Raw genomic sequence first — 19,531 nt, 5'->3', positions numbered from 1 at the left:
GTGCTCCCCTCTGCCCGCGCAGCCCTGCCGTGCGGGGAGAGGCCGGGGTGCTGCTCCTGCCTCGCCTGGCACCCGGCTGTGGATGCCGTAGGCGACTGACAAGAGGGTGCAGTGCCCCTGGGGCGAGCACAGGGAGGCAAATTTGCTTCTCTCAGCTCTTGGACACGGAAGTCTTCTGGGTCGGTATCCCTCTGTGCTGCGCAGCCTTTGAGCACAGGATGGGGGTCCTGCCCGGGTGTAGGCACCCGGTGGATGCGACGGCAGGGCTGGGGGGGCTCGAGGAGGCGTTTCTTCTCGGGAAGGTAGCGCATGAAGTGCACGGTGCATGTCTTGCCTGAAAACTGGCCAAGTGTTGTGGAAGTGCAGCCAAGCAGATTTGGGAAGAGTTTGGGGAAGGATAATTTGTTAAGTTCAGCACTTGCTTATAGCCTGACTCCTCCTATGAGTAGGATGCAACCCACCAAAAAATCACAGGAGTGGGCTGTGGGAGGGGCATGCTGGCAGCGTTCGGCAGTGGGAATCTGAATCCTGGCTGGGATGGGAGGGGAAGAAGTAGAGAGGCTGCAGACCATGGAGAGTCAAGAGTTTGAAAACAAATTACAGGCTTCAGGCAGAGAGAAGAGGGACCCCAAGGGAGAGGTGGGGTGGGGGGAGGTGGCACAGCCGAGGGTGTTAGTGGTAGTGCTGACTATGAGCAGTTTTCAAGGTCAGAGGAAAGGTCTCTGGTGAGATACACCACCTTTTTTGTCAACCTACAGACCTCTCAGGCCTGCTCTGGGTATACATCTCATGCTTCTGCAGAGGCAGTGACAGAGCACTCATGTGCCTGCTGCTCCTTTCCTGCACTCCATCCCCTGCACCTGCTGCTGTTGCGTGGAGGTCACGGAGCTCCCCAAGCCTCTGTGCTGGAGAAAGAAAGAGGTGCCCAGGGTAAGGGGCAAGGAACTGGCACCTTGTGGCATCCAGCTTCTCTGATTCAAAGGATGGATAACCCTCTCTGGTGCAGCACGACATTGAAGTGTACCTTTGCCCAGTTGAGACAGGTCCACTAAAAATAATGGGAAACAGAGGCAGACTTGGAAGCTGTGATTCAGGAAGGTCCCTCATATCCTCTCCTGTCTGATTCTTTGAAGGAGACAGTATTTTTTCATCTTTTCTCTTACCTTGGGATCTTGGTCTGGTCAGATATGAGAAAGCCACTTCCCTAATTCCTGGCCAGGACAGGATGCTCCCACAGACCCACTCTGCTCCTCTGGGCAGCCTTCTCATGCTCCAGATAACAACATGTTTGTATCATTTTTATTAGTCACCACTCAAATGCAATAACCAGCCGCCGCTCGTCTGGCAGGGTGAGGACAGCTAGCCGGGGGAACAGTGGCTGCTGAGGGGACGGGGGACTGACAGCTGGTGCCTAGGTGACTCTGGCTGGGCTGTGCCATGACAGGGACGCTGCAGCCCCACAGGAGCGGGGTCCCCCCCCCCGCTGGTTTGGCATCTGAGCTCCCAGGCAGGAAGGGCAGTGTGAGTGCCAGCGTGGTGATGGGGCACAGCTACTGCAGGGCCGGTGGGATACAGTGCCGCTGCTATTCCCTGCCCTCAACCGCCCTGGCTCCTGGGGTCTGTGTGCCCTCCCAGCTCTGCCAGCACCAAGAGACAATGTGTTTTCTGCAAGCAGCTTGCACTGGCAGTGTGTACTGTTGTCATTGTTGCAACAGCCCAGTATGGGACAGAGAGACCCAGGTGCAAAGGGCTCCTTTTAAGACCTTTGTCTGAATAATACAGATTCCAGCCTAGCAAGAACCCATGCAAGAACCCTGCTGAACCCATCGCTGGGCTTTGGGGGGACCTGGGTCAGCTCTGTGTGTGTATATACGTGCAAGCATTTTTTCCTGTTAAAACAAAGTGAAGGAATGAAACAGCAAAACTGCACAGGCTTCCTTACATGCATTTCAGACTATATGATAAAAAGGGCAGAGCACTGCTGTTAGAAAGAAGGTGCCTCTTTATTATGCAGCAAAGTAATTATTTCCCAGTCAGTAGATAGGATTCCAGCCACTTGGCACTTTCTTGCATGCCATTTTCCATTCCAAAAGAGCAACTTGGGATTTTGTGATAATTCAGGCAATCAGATGAGCTCATGCATATGGCATTCATTCACTAGAAACACCACACAGTTCCCATTCAGCCTCAGCACTCTTAAATCCATGTGACACTTTTATCTATTTATAAACTTTTAACAGCAGGTTATGATTGTTATGCAAGCCATTTTCCAGGGATTAATAAGCAGCTTGTTTTGATGGCATCAAGAAGGGCCATTAACTGCTTTGGGACAGTCATTAATCTGTAGTAAATGCTCAGCATCTGGATCATTTCTACATAATTAAATAATCAATATCTGGAGAATTGTATTTTAAATTTATCTTGGCTTCGAGTGTTCTTAATTCTTTTAGTTTACAAGAGGGCAAGAAACAGGCACACAGGCAAGTGAGAGCTTCTGGTGTGACTGGCTCTTTTCAGCTATTTCATAAAAAACCTCTCAAATGAGAAAAATATAGTTCAAACTATCCTCCAAAATCTATTAATTGGACTGGATGGAGAAAAAATAACCACAAATGTGTCGTCTTTTTTCTGTTAATATAGAGTTCTTCCATTATCTGAACAAAATTATGTCTTTGAGTGACCCAGCACTGGGAAGTAGCCTAGCAGAACTGAAATAGTAAAACAGAAGCTACCCCTGCCCAGCCATCTCCAGAAAAGTCCCCTTTGATTCATTCCCCATCTGTCTAACATGGCCTCTGTGCCCTCAGGCGGATGGAGTTGTGGTCTTCATTTTTCTTTCTCGTCTCCTCCTCCTTCTCTCTATCTCTCTATGGGCAGTGGTGTAAGTCACTTCTCTGGTTTTGTTTTGTTCTCATCTTTCCTGTCAAGTCCAGTGATCTGCAGAGGTGCTGATAGATGAAAGTAAGGGTGCCCATCAGAAAGCTTGTCAGGCAAGAACCGCACCGCAGCGGTGCTGCTGCCTTCTCCATGGAGAGCTAGGGAATTCCCAAGCAGACAGAATTCATCATAGGTTAGAAAAGGTAAGTGGAAGTCAAAACCGTGAATTTCAAAAGAAAGAAAGAGACTTACTGTATTGTCACAGGATCATAGGCTAATTTCTATGCTTTTGAGCTATCTTTTCACCAGATAACAAATCTGCATCTTACCACAAGGACAGGATGAATAAATAAGAACTTGCCTTCACTGTTAGTGGGGTTAAAATCTAGGAAAAAAGCGAACACACAGTCATATTTATTCATACTTTGAGGCTGGAAAGACAGGAGGAAGATTTTGCAAGAAATAAAGAGGAATGTCACTGACCCAATAGCAAAGCTTTCAAATGTAGCTACCATGAAGACACTTGTGAAGTTAGACATGAAAAAATAAAGAAGAGGGTACAGTGGCCATCATAAATTCAGCTCAGCTAAGGGATACTGAGTTTGTGAGAGCAAAGACTTCCTCTTGAAAGAGAGCAGAGAGGAGAGCACGTGATGAACTCTAAGAGGAACAGGGAGCTGGAAAATGAGAGGACTGCAAACCGTAAAAGTGTCTGAAAGGTCTATCTGGAAAAGCAAAACAAAGATAATGTTTGGCACAAGGATGAACACGGGATAAGAAGGAGGAACCAATGGGTAAGAAAGATGATAGCTTTGTCTGGGGACAGACTTGCTTGCAATAAAATTTTTGTCAATTTGAGACAAGAGAGGAACGAGAAACAAACTGGGAAAGGAATTTAGTATCATTATGAAATCAAAGAAGCATGTTTAGATCAAAAGGTCTTTGGAGCTGGGCACGTGCCTAATCATGTATTCATACAGTGTCTGACAGAATGAGGCTTTTGTCTTGACTTGAGCCTCTGGGAGTTGTCAGAAAGCAAACACCACACCATTGCAAGCTGCACCAGGCCCTCCGAGTTAGACGGAAGGCGAGTGCTGGTCAGGGGTAGGTGTATCGGAAGCTGGTGAGGAGGAAGGCAGGGGGCTGAGGAAGGCAGTGAGAGGAAATGCCTAAATGAAAATATTGGTCCAAAGCCTCAGGAGGAAGAGAGTCAAGCAGGGTATTAGCAAGTGATCGCTCCCGTCTGCTTTAGAAAGTCTCCCACATAGTGCGGAGAGCAATCACACGTTCCCAAAGGCCCAGCAGGGACAGCTAATGGAGATTTCTCCAGCTGTCTCAGTACCCATCCTATTTAGGTACTGCTTAACAGGCTGTGCCTGCCAGGGCAGAGCTGGTCTGATGGCTCTCAGCTTCCCCAAGGAGGAGGTGTCCTTTCACCCGTGGATAGCTGTTGCAGGAGAGCACCATGTGGGGACCGGGCGCCCACAGGCTCAGGTCTGCGGCAGCACCACAGGGTCCCCTCTGCCACTGCCTCTCCCAGCCCCTCTGCTGTGGGTACCTGGGGAACCGCAGGGAAAGGAGCTGCTGCTTTCCAAATCAGGTCAGGAGAAGTGTCCCCACGCCCCCATCCTCACTGATACAGCCCCATGCCAGGGCTCTGCCAGAGCAGCAGAAGGGGATCTGCTGTGCTGCTCCCTGTAAACTTGCAAAGAGCAGACCCTTTCTCAAAGGTGTACGGCACCATGGGGCTGTGGACTGAAGCTGGAATTTCTGAAAAAAAGGCTTTTAAAATAATTTTAAAGTCATGCCAGAGCAACTGGAGTTTGAGCACGGCTTTTCTTTAGGTATTCATAACAATGCTCGTGTGCATTATTCTGAAACACACAGATAAAACATTCCCTCGGTCTATTTTTCTCTTGTACTAGAATCCGGACATTATTATGCAGATTTTCACTATAGCAATATTACAGCAGAATAAATAGCTCTGCTATACACGAAGGGGAATCCTATTACATCTTCAGTAACTCTCAGTAAGCATCATCGCTATTATACCAATTGAAGAGACAGAAAACAATTTTTAATTAAAAATATTTATAGCAGGCATAATACCAACTGCCAGTTTCACTATCCAGTGAATGCGTTTTGCAGCTGGTACTAATTCTCTCTTATTTCCACGAGGTTAGCTAATATCAGCTGTTCATTAAGCAGAGGACATTTCAGGAGTATCCATATTATATGCTGTAACTAACTGAGAATTTCTTCCTTTGACAGATTTTAGGAAATCAAGATTGCTTTGCTGTGTTATTCTGGGGCTTCATAATAGAGAGGTCATTTCCCAGTGATCTGAGTGGGCTGCATCATCAGTTTTATTCAGATCAATCCTACAAACTGCTTTCCAGCAGATAAGAACATTTTAATTAGCAATATGTCTTTTGTCTTCTATCTGCAGTGGAGAAGGGGGTGGGAAATTAATTTCAGCACGCCCTTTATTTTACTGGGAGAGCAGCACAATCAGAAGGTGTCAGCAAAACCACAGGCAAATTAATTTCGATATACAGAGCTCCTCACAGCCAACCGCACGACTGCTCCTCACACTGAGTCTGGCCTAGCTGTGCAGGCGAGCTCACGGCTGCTGACATACCAGGTGCTCCAGGGGCAAAGTCTGATAAGTCTTGGGTGAAGGGCACAATAGCAATTGGCTGGCTCACTCTGAAACACTCTCACACTTTCTGTGCCAGAGAGCACATAAGACCTCAGTTCTTGTTCTGGTTAGATGTATATATCAGTAAATGTGCTTATGTGTAGCTGTAGGTGATGGCCAGCTGCCCCTAGGAGGAGTAAGAACAGATATAAGCCTGCAGCTTCTGCTGCAGTCATAACTCAGGAACTTGGAGGAAACCAGCAGGCAGGGAATGGGGTGCTGAGGAGCCCTATTCCCACATATCTCCCTTCCTCCTACCTCTCTGTGCCAGAGAATGCATGTCTGAAATCTGCAGCTGAAACGGTGTCTCCACCAGCTTTGTGCCGGTGGGAAGCGCTATCCCCCTAAATGCGGGGAATTCAGCAGAGTCCATTTGTCCTTCGTTCACATTCATGTGGCTCAGAGGGGACTTGGAACGCTGAAGGCTCCAGCCCATAAAATCTAATACAAAACTTCTTGTTCACTGTATTCACCCCAGGATAGCCAACAAGTCAGCCAGCAAGGAAATCCCCCAGTGATTTATCAGAGTAGCAGCTGGGAACTGACAAACCAGGCAGCTCATCATAACCTGGCTTGTGACTTGCTAAATCCCATATGGTTCTTGTTTTTCACTTTAAAATATTAGCAGTGGGTTTCAAAACCTTAAATTTAGCAAGCTGTGTTTCATAATTGTGAAGATCAAACCCCAGTTGAATCTGTGAAGTAATTTACTACATGCTTACCCTTCCACCCACAATAGATTTTACAGCCATTTCCCCTGGCCCTGATTCCCAGTGGCAGCAGAGGAGCCCAGGGGACCCAGCTGGAAAGGCAAGTGATGTGAAATGGTGGAGGGGGCCATCCATGAGGGCAGCAGAGGCTGTCCCAGGAGATGATTCAGAACAAGAGTTTAATACAGGGAGGTGCTCTGAGTCGCTCCCGCGGGAGCTTGCCTTCTTCCACTGCCTGCAGACTGACCTGTGAAGAGCAGCTGCTGTTGCTTAATTAGCCTTTGTGAATATTCTGCTTTAATCCATCTTTAAAGCTTGCGAAAGCCTAGCATGTCCGTGTGCTGATCTTGCTCTAGGCAAGCATTGTATCAGTCATCAACAGCCTCAAGAAGCTGAGATCCACCAGCTCCATATGGGAATGTCCAAGCTGTTATTTCCATTTTGTTTTACCTACAGGAAAATCAGTCTTTCGGTCATCCAAGGACTGAACCTGTTCCTACACAGATGGGAATAAAGGCTTCCAGAGCACTTTGGGCTGAGCATATGGATACAGTCACCACAGCTGTCCCAGATTTGACTTTCTGAGTAGCTGTGATATCCTAGACTAGCTCTGATTTTAGCTGTTCCCCTCAGTATTTTGTGGAGGTGAGCACTGTGCATTTGAGCAAGCTGTTGTTTATTTCCTAATGGTAGCAAGCAAAGTTTCACTGAAAAGGCAGTCTCCAAACAAGTGGAACAGCAGAGAGTGAAGCATTCCTTCTCCTGCTACTCATCTTTTTGGTCAGCTGTTCATGAAATGGCATATGGAAAAGCAAACCCTTATTTCCCCAAAATGTTTTGTCTGGAGTGGAGTTCATAGGTTAAATAATGGTGAGTTTGCACCAGCCCTGGCAAAGGGGAGCTACACAGTGTAGTCTACAGTGAGCTTGAGGACCTGGGTATCCATTACCAGATCTGCTACTAAGATTGGCCAACCAATTTCCCTGCCTGAACTGTAAAATTTTAAGATCAGGAACTTTCTGTAAGTATGTGTTTGTACAGGAGGGCAATTTGAGATGATCTTGTGCAAGGTACAGCTGCAACGCAGACTGCTGGCTGCTGAACACTGAATTTGTCGAAAAGTTGTACCTGATGCAGAAGGAAATACAACAGAGCTGGTGGGTGGCAAAGTAGCTGTTGAAATAACCATTTCAAATAAAATGTCACAAACTGAAGTTTGATTGATAAAATTTCATTTTTGCATGCCACCAGGCAGAAGAGCCCATCTGTTCTCCAAGCATTGCACATTGTTAAGCAATCCACTTGCAGCTTGGCAGATCAGAACATTAGAAGAAAAAAAAAAAAAAAGCCAACCATAGCTGAGCATGAATACAAGATGAGTCATTGAAGTTTACCCAAAAGCAGCATAAAAATGGTGGTTCTTGCCAGGAAGTTATGCCAGGGTATTCTCACGGGCTTGGCTTGCCAGGGCAGGCAGGCAGAGAGAGAAAGTGGCGGGGAATAGGGGTGCATTCTTCTGCCGCCGAGGCTGGCGAGGGCCGCTTGGCTGCACGCTGTGGGGAGAATGTGTGTGTTTGTCTTTGCAGACAAGGGGCACCATTATCACATATCTCAGCAGGGTTGTAGATGTCAACCAATAATTGGTTTTATGTAGAATATGATGTCCAAATGGTGAATGAAGCATTTTGGGTGTCCTGGAAAGGTTTTATATACAAACCAGCTGGAATCCCATTGACAGGAACAGCCTCTTCCTTTCCCTTGCCCCCCTCCCCATTACTTTCAGTCAGACAGAGCTGGAAATGACTGAGAGGGTCTCCAAGAAGCCTGTGCCTTTGAGCAGTAAACTCTACTGGTGCTAAACATCTCTCACTTGTTCATTAATAGAGACCCGGGCAAGCATTTCATCGTTGAGATGAGTATTTAATACATGAATGGGAAGTGAGAAAACATATTTGTGGCCATTTCAAAAGGCTGTCATACAAGGAGACTCCAAGTCTGAGCAAGTTGGAAGAGCTGCAGGGTGCTTTGGAAATCGCTCAAATGAACTCACACTTGCAAAGCCCCAAGTTGCTGTTGCAGCTTCCAAAGAAAAGTGAGGAGTGAGCGGGCAGGCACGGGGCAGTGAGCAGGTGCCAGGCTCCAGCCTTCCTTTAGCACAACCGCTAGGTTATAGGGAAGGGGAGACCTTACACGGCTTCCCGTGCAGAGCATCACAGCTGCACCCACCCCAAAATAATATGATGTTAGTCCCATCACTCCATAATGGCATGAGTGATGTGCTAGGATTTTCCAGAAACAGAAAATGACAGCTCGTCCTGATAGCTGTAGTACAGGTCATGGCAAATGCTAGACAGATGCGTCTTCATTACTGTGGGAATCTACCATTTGTTTAAGGAAAATTATTAAATGTAAATATATTCAGAACAAGAACTGAAAATGAGTGAGGACCTCAAATAGCTGGAGATAGAAGAATGTTTCAAATGAGACAAAAACGGGCAGAAACTTTCATTAAAGTGCTTTTTCTCTGCTTTTGGAAAATGCAGGATGCTGGATCCTGTAACAGGAGCAGAGTATATCTTGTGCTCCCCAAGTGTCCCAAAAGAGGTGGCTGATAAGGGAATGATTTTTGGGTGGCTTTTTAAGTATCAGAAAATTTAAACTCTGTAAGTACAGAAAATTTAAAGCAAGAACGTGATGAACTAATTGAACAGGACAAGTAGGAGGTCACTGGTTGAAAGCTATATAGCCTGGCTGGCTGATTTCCACCCTAGGTGAAACCATGGAGATCAAAGCCATTGATGTGAGATACAGTGACTAAAAAGGTGTACATTTAGTCACTGTAACCAGTGGTTTATAAGAGCAAACTAGCATTATTTACCATGTCTTTCACCTTTCCAGTTTACAAGTTTGGCTGATAAAAGGCAATTAATGGACGCACAACAGACTTCTAACCCATATACATTGTAACAGGCGAGCTGGATGTTATCTCAGGAAAACCCCGCCAACATAAAAAAAAAACCCCACAACATAATACAGGACACAGCCAGTGGGTTAAGACTCTCCTGATTAACAGTGAGGAACTGTCATGAAATCAAAGGCCAGATTTTGGATTCAATCAGTGTAGGACCACGGCAGTGGTTTTTTTGAGCACCTAAATGCAATTACAAGAACACAGCAAAGCCGATGTGTGGAGGATGCCCCCCTTGCAAAGGAAGTACGCAATGTTATGGCAGTCGCGCAGAGGGAGCTGGGGCTCTTGCTCAGCTCAAGTCACCTAAACAAGAAGTATTTTAACACAAGGCAATGCAAAACCACACATCTAGGAAGGAGGAGTGCTGGCTCGACCTGCACAGTGGGAAACAGGACCCTGGAAAGAAATGACTCTGTGTAGTGTTTGGGAATTAAAAGAGAATAAACAGTACAGCTGAAGTGCTCAGAACAAAAAAAATGGATATATGACACCAGGAAAAAAAAAAAAAAGTATATAGCTATATGGACAAGAGTGAGCAGTACACTGACACAAATGCTTATACACAACAGTGGTGAGGTGATCTTGGAAACCTGTGTCAAATTAGCAACTACGTTTCTTACAGAATAAAATTAACTTGCAGAAGAGACCCACCAAATAATTGGAACACAGAAAAATTGCCAAAACCTCTGAGGAAAACGTAATTTACTTGTCAAAATCTGTAGAGAATGCTTCTATAGCATTAGATACCCCAAATATCTACTCTTAAGGATGTATTAATTCAGATAAAGGAATCAGTGATAATATTCAAATTATCAATAGATAATAATTATCAGTTTTAGGTAGCAGTTTTTACACAAATACATTTTTCAAAAAGAAGTATGGTTATCAGAGGGTTGAAATATAAATAGTTTCTCCAATTCTTGATGGCATCTGCTGAAGTTTTGGTGCCTTTCTGGGTGATAAGCTTTAGTCTAACACAAGTTATTTAGTTCAATATATGGACACTCAAACAAAATTTAATGATCGTTTCCTTGCAGGTGATTGTGATACATTTAAAAGTTCTTTCTTGCCTTCAGATCTGTGACCCTCCCAGTTCCCTTCCCATATTGCTCTGCCCTTTAAGGTTTACACCGTGGAAACCACATAGAATAGAAAATATCCTTGTAAAACACTGTGGTTAAGCAGTATTTCTTAATTAGGATTTGAGATTGTTTTCAAATCAGGAGAGAGGAAACAAAGGGAGTCATCAAGAAAGACAAGATATACCAATAGCAATCACAAGCACTGGGATTATTAGGGCCGTGGACACCCGGCAAGCTCACCAGCAGCAACTGACACTGCCAATCTCATGGGTCAGATGACCCCGTTTCAGCATGTGCTGGACTGGGACATCCTGCCTAAGTGGTCTCAAAGCCTTTTACTGTAGGTTTGGGCTGTGTGCTGATTCTGTTATCGGGTTTAAGAGCAGGAACTGTGGTCCTGCCAAAATTAGATAAAGGTTAAAAAAAAGAAAAGGGCACCAGCAGACACTGCTATCAAACAGAGTGCTTGCTTGTGCTCTGACACTGTTGGAAATCATCAGCAAATTAGGTATAAAAGGAACAGGCAGGCAGCATGTTCCCAGCTGAACTGCTATAAATGTCACAGCATTTGTATTGACACCACAGGCTGCTTCATCACCAAAAAAAAAAAAAAAAAAGGAAGATAATATTCGAAGAAGATTGTTTTTCAAATGAGAAAAGACAAACATACTTAGCAAGATCTACCCTATCTACCCTACAGGAATCTAATAATCAGACTATAATTGGATGATGATCAAAATATGATTGGAGCTAAATGGCTAAATAGTAACTCTACATCACTAATAAAAATACTTAAAACATATAAAATGTCTTATACCAAAGAGTAAATGGGAAGAAGATAAAGACGTGAAAGAGTTTGAACTGTTTATTTCGATGAGACAATCCATAGAATTGAATGAAGGATGGGCAAAAAAAAAAGCTGTAGCACAGTGAAACATACTGTGTTGCTGTAGGGTTGATGCTCTTCTATGATCTTAAGGATCTCCTTATTCACTGCTAGCAAAAAAAGCAACACTTCCCATTAGGTCACAAAACCCAGCAGTTTCTCTCTTGCTGCTTCCTCAGTATCCAAAAGAGCAGTTCACCATAAACTGTGACGGCTATTTCAGCTCATCAGTTTTAAAGGGAAAATTAAGTTTTAGAAGTTCTTCTTCAGTAGCTTGGTTGAAACACGGCTTTCTACATATAGCCTTATCCAAAGTATTCACAAGTACCTGCTGCTTCCCAAACCCAGGCAAAATTCTCCTGGTTTCAGATGTGATCAATTCAACAGTTGAGATGGGTTTGCAAAGCTCTCAGTGCCCTAGGTAAAACTACAGGAGAGCATTGTGTTTCAGGGCAGAGACTGGGTGATGCACAGAGACTCAGGAGTCATTGTGACTGCAAAATCAGAGGGAGAAACACCATGGGAAATACTGGCAGCTAAGGTGAAATGGTGTCCTTGAGAACCAGCAGTATTCTGCAATCTCTGCAAAAAGTCTTCAGAGTACTTCGACATCTCTTGATCTTTTGGTGAATGAAGAAGCGAGATGAGGCTGGTTTCTGCATAGAGCAATGCAAGTCAGAAGAGGGACCCCAAGCTGCTGAAGGCATTTTATGAAATCTCAGCAAGGCAACATCTGACCATCCAACAAAGCTCTGCATGGTTAAAGACTCCTATGTTGTTTTGAATACTGCAGTGCATCATTTATTCCTTCTCATCCAGGAGGAAACTTCTCTCTTTATAATTTATGAGACTGTGTTCGGTAACAAGCAGGCTGTGACATCTCTCTGGGAAATGAGGAACTTTAGAGCAGATACCACCTCATGAATAATTCCTGTAGCACACAAGAAGGAGCAGCAAGGACATTTTATGTACCACTTCAATCATCCCTTCCAGAGCTCTTATCTCTGCTTTAGAGAAGTAAAGTCATGGCATACATTGAAATGGGACAATATTTTTGTGCAGGAACATTTTCATACCAGATCTATAAGTGAGGAGAGAGTGTGACTGTGCCTGCCCACTCCTACAGCAAGGACATTTCTGCTCATGAGCCCAGTTTGGCTGCCCTGCCTAGCCAGTGGGTCCTGCTTCAGATCAGGTCTTCAGATTTATTCCACTTGCATCAGAGAGCTCAAGGCAATTCTTTTTTCCTCAAAGATTCTGTCTACCCAGATCCATGACTTCTAGCTGTGGAAGACAGTGAGAGGCATCTTCAGAGGGCAGGGCATATGAGTAGACTCATTTCAACCAAAGTGGTTATAATCAGTGGCTTTAATTACAATATAAATTAGCAGCAAGACACTTTCCTTTAAATAAGCGATTTGAATCTTGTTCTGCATTTCTTCTCTTTGAGGTAGACTTCACTGATTACTAGACACAAAGAGCTGTGGATTTGGAGTTGTATATGGTCTTTACACCAAATTTGGCATATTTTTTTTTGCTATCCAGGACACATGGCAAACATATTTCACAGAATCACAGAATCATCTAGGTTGGAAAGGACCTTGAAGATTATCTAGTCCAACCATTAACCTAACACTGACAGTTCCCAACTACACCATACCCTTAAGCGCTGCATTGACCCAACTCTTAAACACCTCCAGGGATGGGGACACCACCACCTCACTGGGCAGCCCATTCCAATGCCTAACAATCCCTTCTGGAAAGAAATGCTTCCTGACATCTAGTCTAAACTTTCCCTGGCTCAACTTGAGGCCATTCCCTCTTGTCCTATCGCTTATTACTTGGTTAAAGAGACTCATCCCCAGCTCTCTGCAACCTCCTTTCAGGGAGCTGTAGAGGGCGATGAGGTCTCCCCTCAGCCTCCTCTTCTCCAGACTAAACACCCCCAGTTCCCTCAGCCGCTCCCCGTACGACCTGTGCTCCAGACCCTGCACCAGCTTCGTTGCCCTTCTCTGGACACGCTCGAGTCATTCAATGTCCTTTTTGTAGTGAGGGGCCCAAAACTGAACACAGGAATCGAGGTGCGGCCTCACCAGTGCCGAGTACAGGGGTAAGATTCCTTCCCTGTCCCTGCTGGCCACTCTATTGCTGACACAAGCCAGGATGCCATTGGCCTTCTTGGCCACCTGGGCACACTGCTGGCTCCTGTTCAGCATATTTAAGCCATTACACAACTTAACATACCCTGCTTAGGTTCTTCATTTTATATATCAGGGAACAGCAAATGAAAACGAGAAGAGGCAACTGGTTTATGCATCCTGCTGTTTCTGGATGGAAAGTGGCATTTAATAAAAGTGTGGGAATCTGAAAGTATGGTAAATTTGTTTCATATGTATAATTTACTCAAATTACATTTTGCACTGGAAACGAATGGCTTGACTACTGGAAGCCTTATCCATAGTAAAGGATTTTAAACAACTAAAGCAAAGCAAAGCAGATGTTCCTTCTGTACCTGGAGAAGAGGCTGCTGCTGTCAAAAGCTGGTACATCTCCTCAGTAAAACTCTGGTTCAAGGTGGTCAGCTGTGACTCGCCTTATTCTAGACCTCCAACTGTCTTAAGGTCTTTGAGAGCAAACAAGTATTGTTTGAATATTATCTATCAGTGTTTATTGAGTTTATACTATTTTAATACCCTATGGTAATCTTAAAATAGACCATCATAGTTGTGAATTAAATTTCAAATCTGTACTTATTTTAAGAAAAAGTGAAGTTAAAAATAATATGTGAGTTTGTTAATATGTAAACTGAAAATTACATTTAATAATACTTGGCAAGCATTATGCCATATTTGTTTGACTCATAAATCATATTTAATTTTACTTATTATCCCTCCATGGTAGGCATTACAGTGCTGTGTACCTCCACTGCATCTACCTGAGGCCATGTAATGAAATTCGTAACCCAGCATGCTTGGGGAATGCAGGAGAACAGGGCTTCGCTAGGAGAACAGGGTTGAATCCACAGTTCCAGTAACAGCAGGGACCACATGCAGGATGCTGCATGCATAAGACGTGGGTATTTATCATGTTGTAGGGGGCAGCAGCTTTCCCAGCTGTTCCACCTTTGGAGCTGGTCACTTCTGGAGGGGGAGTGAGGCGCTTCAGGGCAGTGAGCACCCCTTCCTGCAAGGCACTAGGGCACTTCAGAGGATATTTGCTGCATCCGAGGCCACCACTACCCACTGAGAAACCTGATGGCCTTGGATTTCTCTGAATTACTGTGCCAGAAGATATCCATTCATATGTTTATGAAATCCAGGGCAGGCTTGCAGCTTTAGTACTGAGAAATCATATTATATTGTCATATTACCCTTTTGGTCTTGACATTTACAGTCCCCTTTCACCAAGACTTTAGGTTATAACTGTGCTGTAGCTGCATAAGGGATTGTGTAAGCACAGTGCCATAACAGCATTTTATTTTGACAGTCATTTACTCTCAGCTGTAACCACAGCTACGAGCAGGAGTTAGACCTACACACTATGGAAGAGGATGTTTTTCTGCCAGGGAGTCTCTGGGAAAACACTTGAAATGAGCCTCCACACTTTGTACATATGTTTAATATAATCTTTAATTTCTGCTTCAAAAGCAATGGCAGCAGAAGTAATTTTCTTCTTTGGAAGCTTCAAATCCAAATACAAGGGTGAAATAACAAGACACGAAGAGATGAAAACCCTCATCTAGGACAGTTTATATGCATTGCTGCTCTATTTGTGAAAGTTTTTTAGGTGTCCCTTCTCCTAAAGCTGTCAGTTAGCTTTACAGCCACATGCACTTAACCTTCCCTCGAACATCAACTTCAAAGCCTCAGTGCTTTGTGGGCACCATTGGTCTTTCGGATACAAAAAAATACTGCTTTTTGCTAGAAGATATGCTTTGTTCCTTTCGCTGGGTAAGCAGAATGTCCTGGCAGCCTCAGCACTTCATCATTAACTGCAGAACATATTTCACACCCAGCCTGGGAGAGAAGTGGAGCAAAAAGAAAAATGGCTTTGCCTCCCTGCCCCTGACCCCATGCCACCAGGTTATTTTTCACAAGAGCACTAAGACATTCATGAGCATAAATCAGTATCATTCAAAAACCAAACGTCAAAGGGAACAATAAAAATCCCAGGGTTTTATGAATGGGAGGGACTGTCCTGTGCTGCTGGGCTTGGATCAAGTGAAGCTGGCAGGGGACGCCACTGCAATGCAATAAATGCTGCCATCTGTTACTCCTGAACTCCCGGAGCATGTTAAAGGCACCAGTGAAAATCAGCCCTACCCTAACATGAGGTGCTCAGGCAGCTCCTTCCCGCCCATGAGAGCAGCAGGCAAAGCTGATGTGTGGTGGTGTTGGTGAAGCTTTACCTTGGTGGAGCCGCCCTGGGGAAAGACACTTACTTAGAGGGTGCTGGGACATCCCCGTGCTGGAAAGCCTCCGTGAGCTTTCCAATGCCATGGCTGCCTGATGCTTGTGCACCCCACATCACCGGCACAGATCAGTGCCTTGGTGGTACCTGGGCCCTCCTTCTCTGCCCCGGGAAGGTCCAACGCCCAGCACACTAGGAAGCACTTTGTGTACTTTTGTATACATAAAGCCACCACCTTCCCTGCAGCAGCTCGCCCCAGGTCTGAGGCTCATTCAAGAGAGTGTGCCGGGCAAGGGGGCTGCTCCCTGCCTCCCCAGCCTCCCTGCAAGCACTGATCTATCTCCAAGTGTATGGGACATGTTTCCCGGGGCACTCAGGAAGCTGTGTAGGGTCCTGCCACCCCTCCATAAACATCTCACCCCAGTTCCCCATCCCTGTATGGGGGATGACGGCTGCCTGCCAGCAATTGCCCCAGCCGTGAGAGTAAATGTCTCCCCACATCACCCTGATGCTGGCAGCTTGGCTTAGGGGCATTTGCATTGCTTCTGCAGGTTTGGGCACAGTGTGTTTGGGATAATTTATACCCAAGATACCTGCAGCTGAGGTCTTAAACATGGAGGCACTCCAAAAGATAACAGGCCGCTATTCTCTGCTGTACAGAGAACTAATGACAGAAACAGAAAGGAAGAGGAGACACCCACATACAAAAGCAGTCTGCTCAAAAACTACCCAGTTATTTTTAGTGCAGAACACTACTCATGTTTGCGGACGTATTTTTTTCCCCACCCCGAGTCCATGAAGAGAAGTGTATAAATCGCTGTAATAACTCATCATTTCCATTTTCTTTACATTCAGATAATGGATTTTCAGGTTGAAAGACTAGGTGGACAATACTGGCTACACCTGCAACACTGTTGAAAATGGGACTTGTATGCTTATCTTTGAAAATCTGGCCCCTGGGGGATGTGACAATTTCTCTCATTATTTTAGCTGGTCCTGTCGAATGTCTTTCCCCTCCCAGGTGCATGGCACCTTGGAGCTGCGGCCACATCTCCCACGGACACATCAGGAGCTGCTGACCGTACCACCAATTTACTGGGGAGCTGCAGGAGAGACCAACTGTGCCTAATTATGGACAGCAAAACACCAGTCCCACATCAGGGACAAGCATGCAGATGAACCTCTCAAAAGATTTAATTACGTAGAAGTGATTTCTATTTTGAGATCCCACAGGATTTCTATTTTGAAAATTAACTACTAGAAAAAACCCTTTTTCTGTCTATTTGTGTCAAAACATTTGTGTCCCTCCTACCCTATCCTTTAGTTTGCTTTATATTTAGGGAAAACAGTGCATGTATCATGATGCTGTATGTATTCTGAGCAGGCTTTTTTCTCGAAACTAGATTCAATGATCATGATTAAACTGAGATGTGCCTGAATTGCCACTGAATGTGAATAAAAGGCAGTTAGGCCCTTACCTTTGAGCTTGTCAAACAAGAGTGATTAAAAATATGCAGCTATCTGGAAAAAGACAAGATAGAAACCTGTGAAGCTAAACAGAACAGCCTCATAAGCTGATGTTTGTCTTAACTGTTTTTTATCAGTCCAGAACTTTACCATGAGGCAAATAAGACTAATCAGACAAGCAAAAAAAAGCAGTTCACATTAGAAAACCAATTCATTTGCCAATTAGGTCTTGAAACACGATTAGCAATGACCGGCAGGTGCCTGGAACCCAGCTACCTTTGCTAAGTTATCACTTACATGGTGGTGTGGCCCCGCAATTATTTGCTACATTAGCAGATAAACGTCTGATCAGTGATATTAACTAATTTAAATAAATCATATGTGGTTGTTACCCTATATGAAGGAGTGAATGGACTTACAGTGCTTTTGTTTGACTGGGGACACTGCAGTTCAAAATCGCAGTGTAAAATAAGGATGTTGTCCACTACTGGTCATACCATGTGGGCAGACATTTAGAAATGCCTTTTTTCTCCCATCAAACTGTGGCCAAGGTGTTTTCCTCTTTCAACACAGTTCCACGAGGAGATGGGTCAGTTCAGGTTAAGAGAGATGAGCCACTGGCTGAAGCCCTCTCCACCAGACACAAGCCCACTGGGCTGCCCTGGTCTGGTAGCCAGGAGGAGTCACAGTGGGTGTACATAGGTCAGTGGGTGGTGAGCTTCCTGCAACCCATGTCACTGGTGTGGATGTGTCTGAGCCCGGAAGGCTGCAGAGGGGACAGCTCAGATGCCTCCTGGCACAGGAGGTGGTGGGAGGTGGAGGTTCCCCTTCCCCTTGCCCTTCTCACAGCAACCAGTAATCAGTGCAGAGCCACTGTCTCTCTGAGCTGCTGGGAGCCCTCCAGAGGTAGTCCCAAAAAGGAGCTTTAAAGGTCAGCATCACTGCCTGATGCTGATATGTCTAAGTCAAAGGAAAATTAGATTTTTCATCCCCCTCCCAGTGAAGCAGCCATTGGATGTCGATGCCACCTCTTCCTGGAGCAGGACTTCCACAGGCACTGGGTCCTGCCACGTGAGCAGGGATGTCTGGCTCCACGGTGGCCATGCCTGGTGAGCCCTGGCTGCTGCTTCTCCACAGAAGGCACCGTGATGGGGACCAAGCATGCCAGCAGCCGAGGGGCATGAGGAGACTATGGGCAGGAGGAATGACTACATTGGTCCAGAGATGGGCAGTCAGAGCTCTTGGCCTCCGAGCTGCATGGCCGCTGGCAAACTCTGGGGTTGGGGGAATGGCTCACAAGATTCATCAGCCCATTTGCGCAACAAGGTGTATCCTGGTACTTCTGGGGGAGGAGCAGAGAAGGTGAACCATCAGATGCAAGGAAATCATGTGTGTCTGTATGCACCTTCCCAAACCCCTTTCAGTCTTCTGCTTGCCAGAAAAAAACAAATGCTAGTGTGTTTTTGAACTCTGACTGCTGGAAACAATACCAAAGCAGAGGCCATTGGCTTGTTTTACTTGAACATGGGAGAATGAGGGATGGGTTTGAGCCGTACCTGAAGGGGGTGTCCTGCTGGGTGCTCCTCTGATACCAGCCCCTGTAAGGGAAGGAGCCAACCTCCCCTTTCCTTTCCTTTTTGTTGGTACTGAGATCCTTCAACACCTTTCACATGCCGTCTCTCCTAGTTTTGCTTGCCTGATTTCATGTGTTACTTTTAGCACGTAAAGAGGAATGCAGACAAATGAAACAACTCTGCAGGACAGACGGTGAGAGCTTGGATCAGACAGATGATGGATCCTGCCAAAACAGGCAGTGCAGCTTCCCAGCCACTGCAGAGTGAAGGGTGCGATGCTGCCAGACCCCAGGCTGGCCAGGAGCTCCATTGTGATCATGGTGTCCTATGTGTCCGACTTCTCACAGTGACATTACCACAGTGTTATTCTAGTCAGGAGAGGGTGGCCACAACAGTGTGTATTTTGGGCAGCAAAGTGTGCCATGCAGCAGCATAGAGGACAGATACCCCAGCGGCTGCCAGCTAAGGCTCCCTGAATGCCTCTTGCCCTGATTCCTGAGGTTTCTTAGGACAATTCTGTCTCTCAGCTTTGGTAGCAGATAGCAAGTCTGGATCTCACGCTGTGAAAATCCACCAGAAAACACAGGCTGGGGTAATTGCCCTAACCTAAAATCTCCATCTTTTTTTTCTGTGCAGATTCAGATGTAGAGGAGGGGGGCAGAGTTTTAAGTCACAGAATTATTATATAGATGTAAATGTGTGGCCAAAATCCAAGGCTGGAAGCCAGTCAGAGAGCCAAATACTTGACTCAGGCAAGTGTGTGCGAGGGCTTGCGAACCTGAGCAGTCCTGGCATGGGTTAGAGGATGACCAGGTAATTCAGGTAGGAAGGGACCTCAGCAGGTCATCACTGC

General features: G+C 45.6%; 1 long non-coding RNA gene across 1 annotated transcript in view; it reads right to left on the bottom strand.

The window, feature by feature from the left end:
* Window positions 1-11,247: 11,247 nt before the first annotated feature.
* Window positions 11,248-19,531, bottom strand: part of LOC141958648 (uncharacterized) — a 124,660-nt gene continuing 116,376 nt past the window's right edge. Inside the window, exon 6 of the long non-coding RNA XR_012633299.1 lies at window positions 11,248-12,511. This is a non-coding gene — a long non-coding RNA (uncharacterized LOC141958648). The remainder of the gene's footprint in view (window positions 12,512-19,531) is intronic.

This window comes from Athene noctua, chromosome 3 (genome assembly GCF_965140245.1).
Source record: "Athene noctua chromosome 3, bAthNoc1.hap1.1, whole genome shotgun sequence".
Lineage (NCBI taxonomy): Eukaryota > Metazoa > Chordata > Aves > Strigiformes > Strigidae > Athene > Athene noctua.
This window is presented reverse-complemented; position numbering and strand designations above follow the sequence as displayed.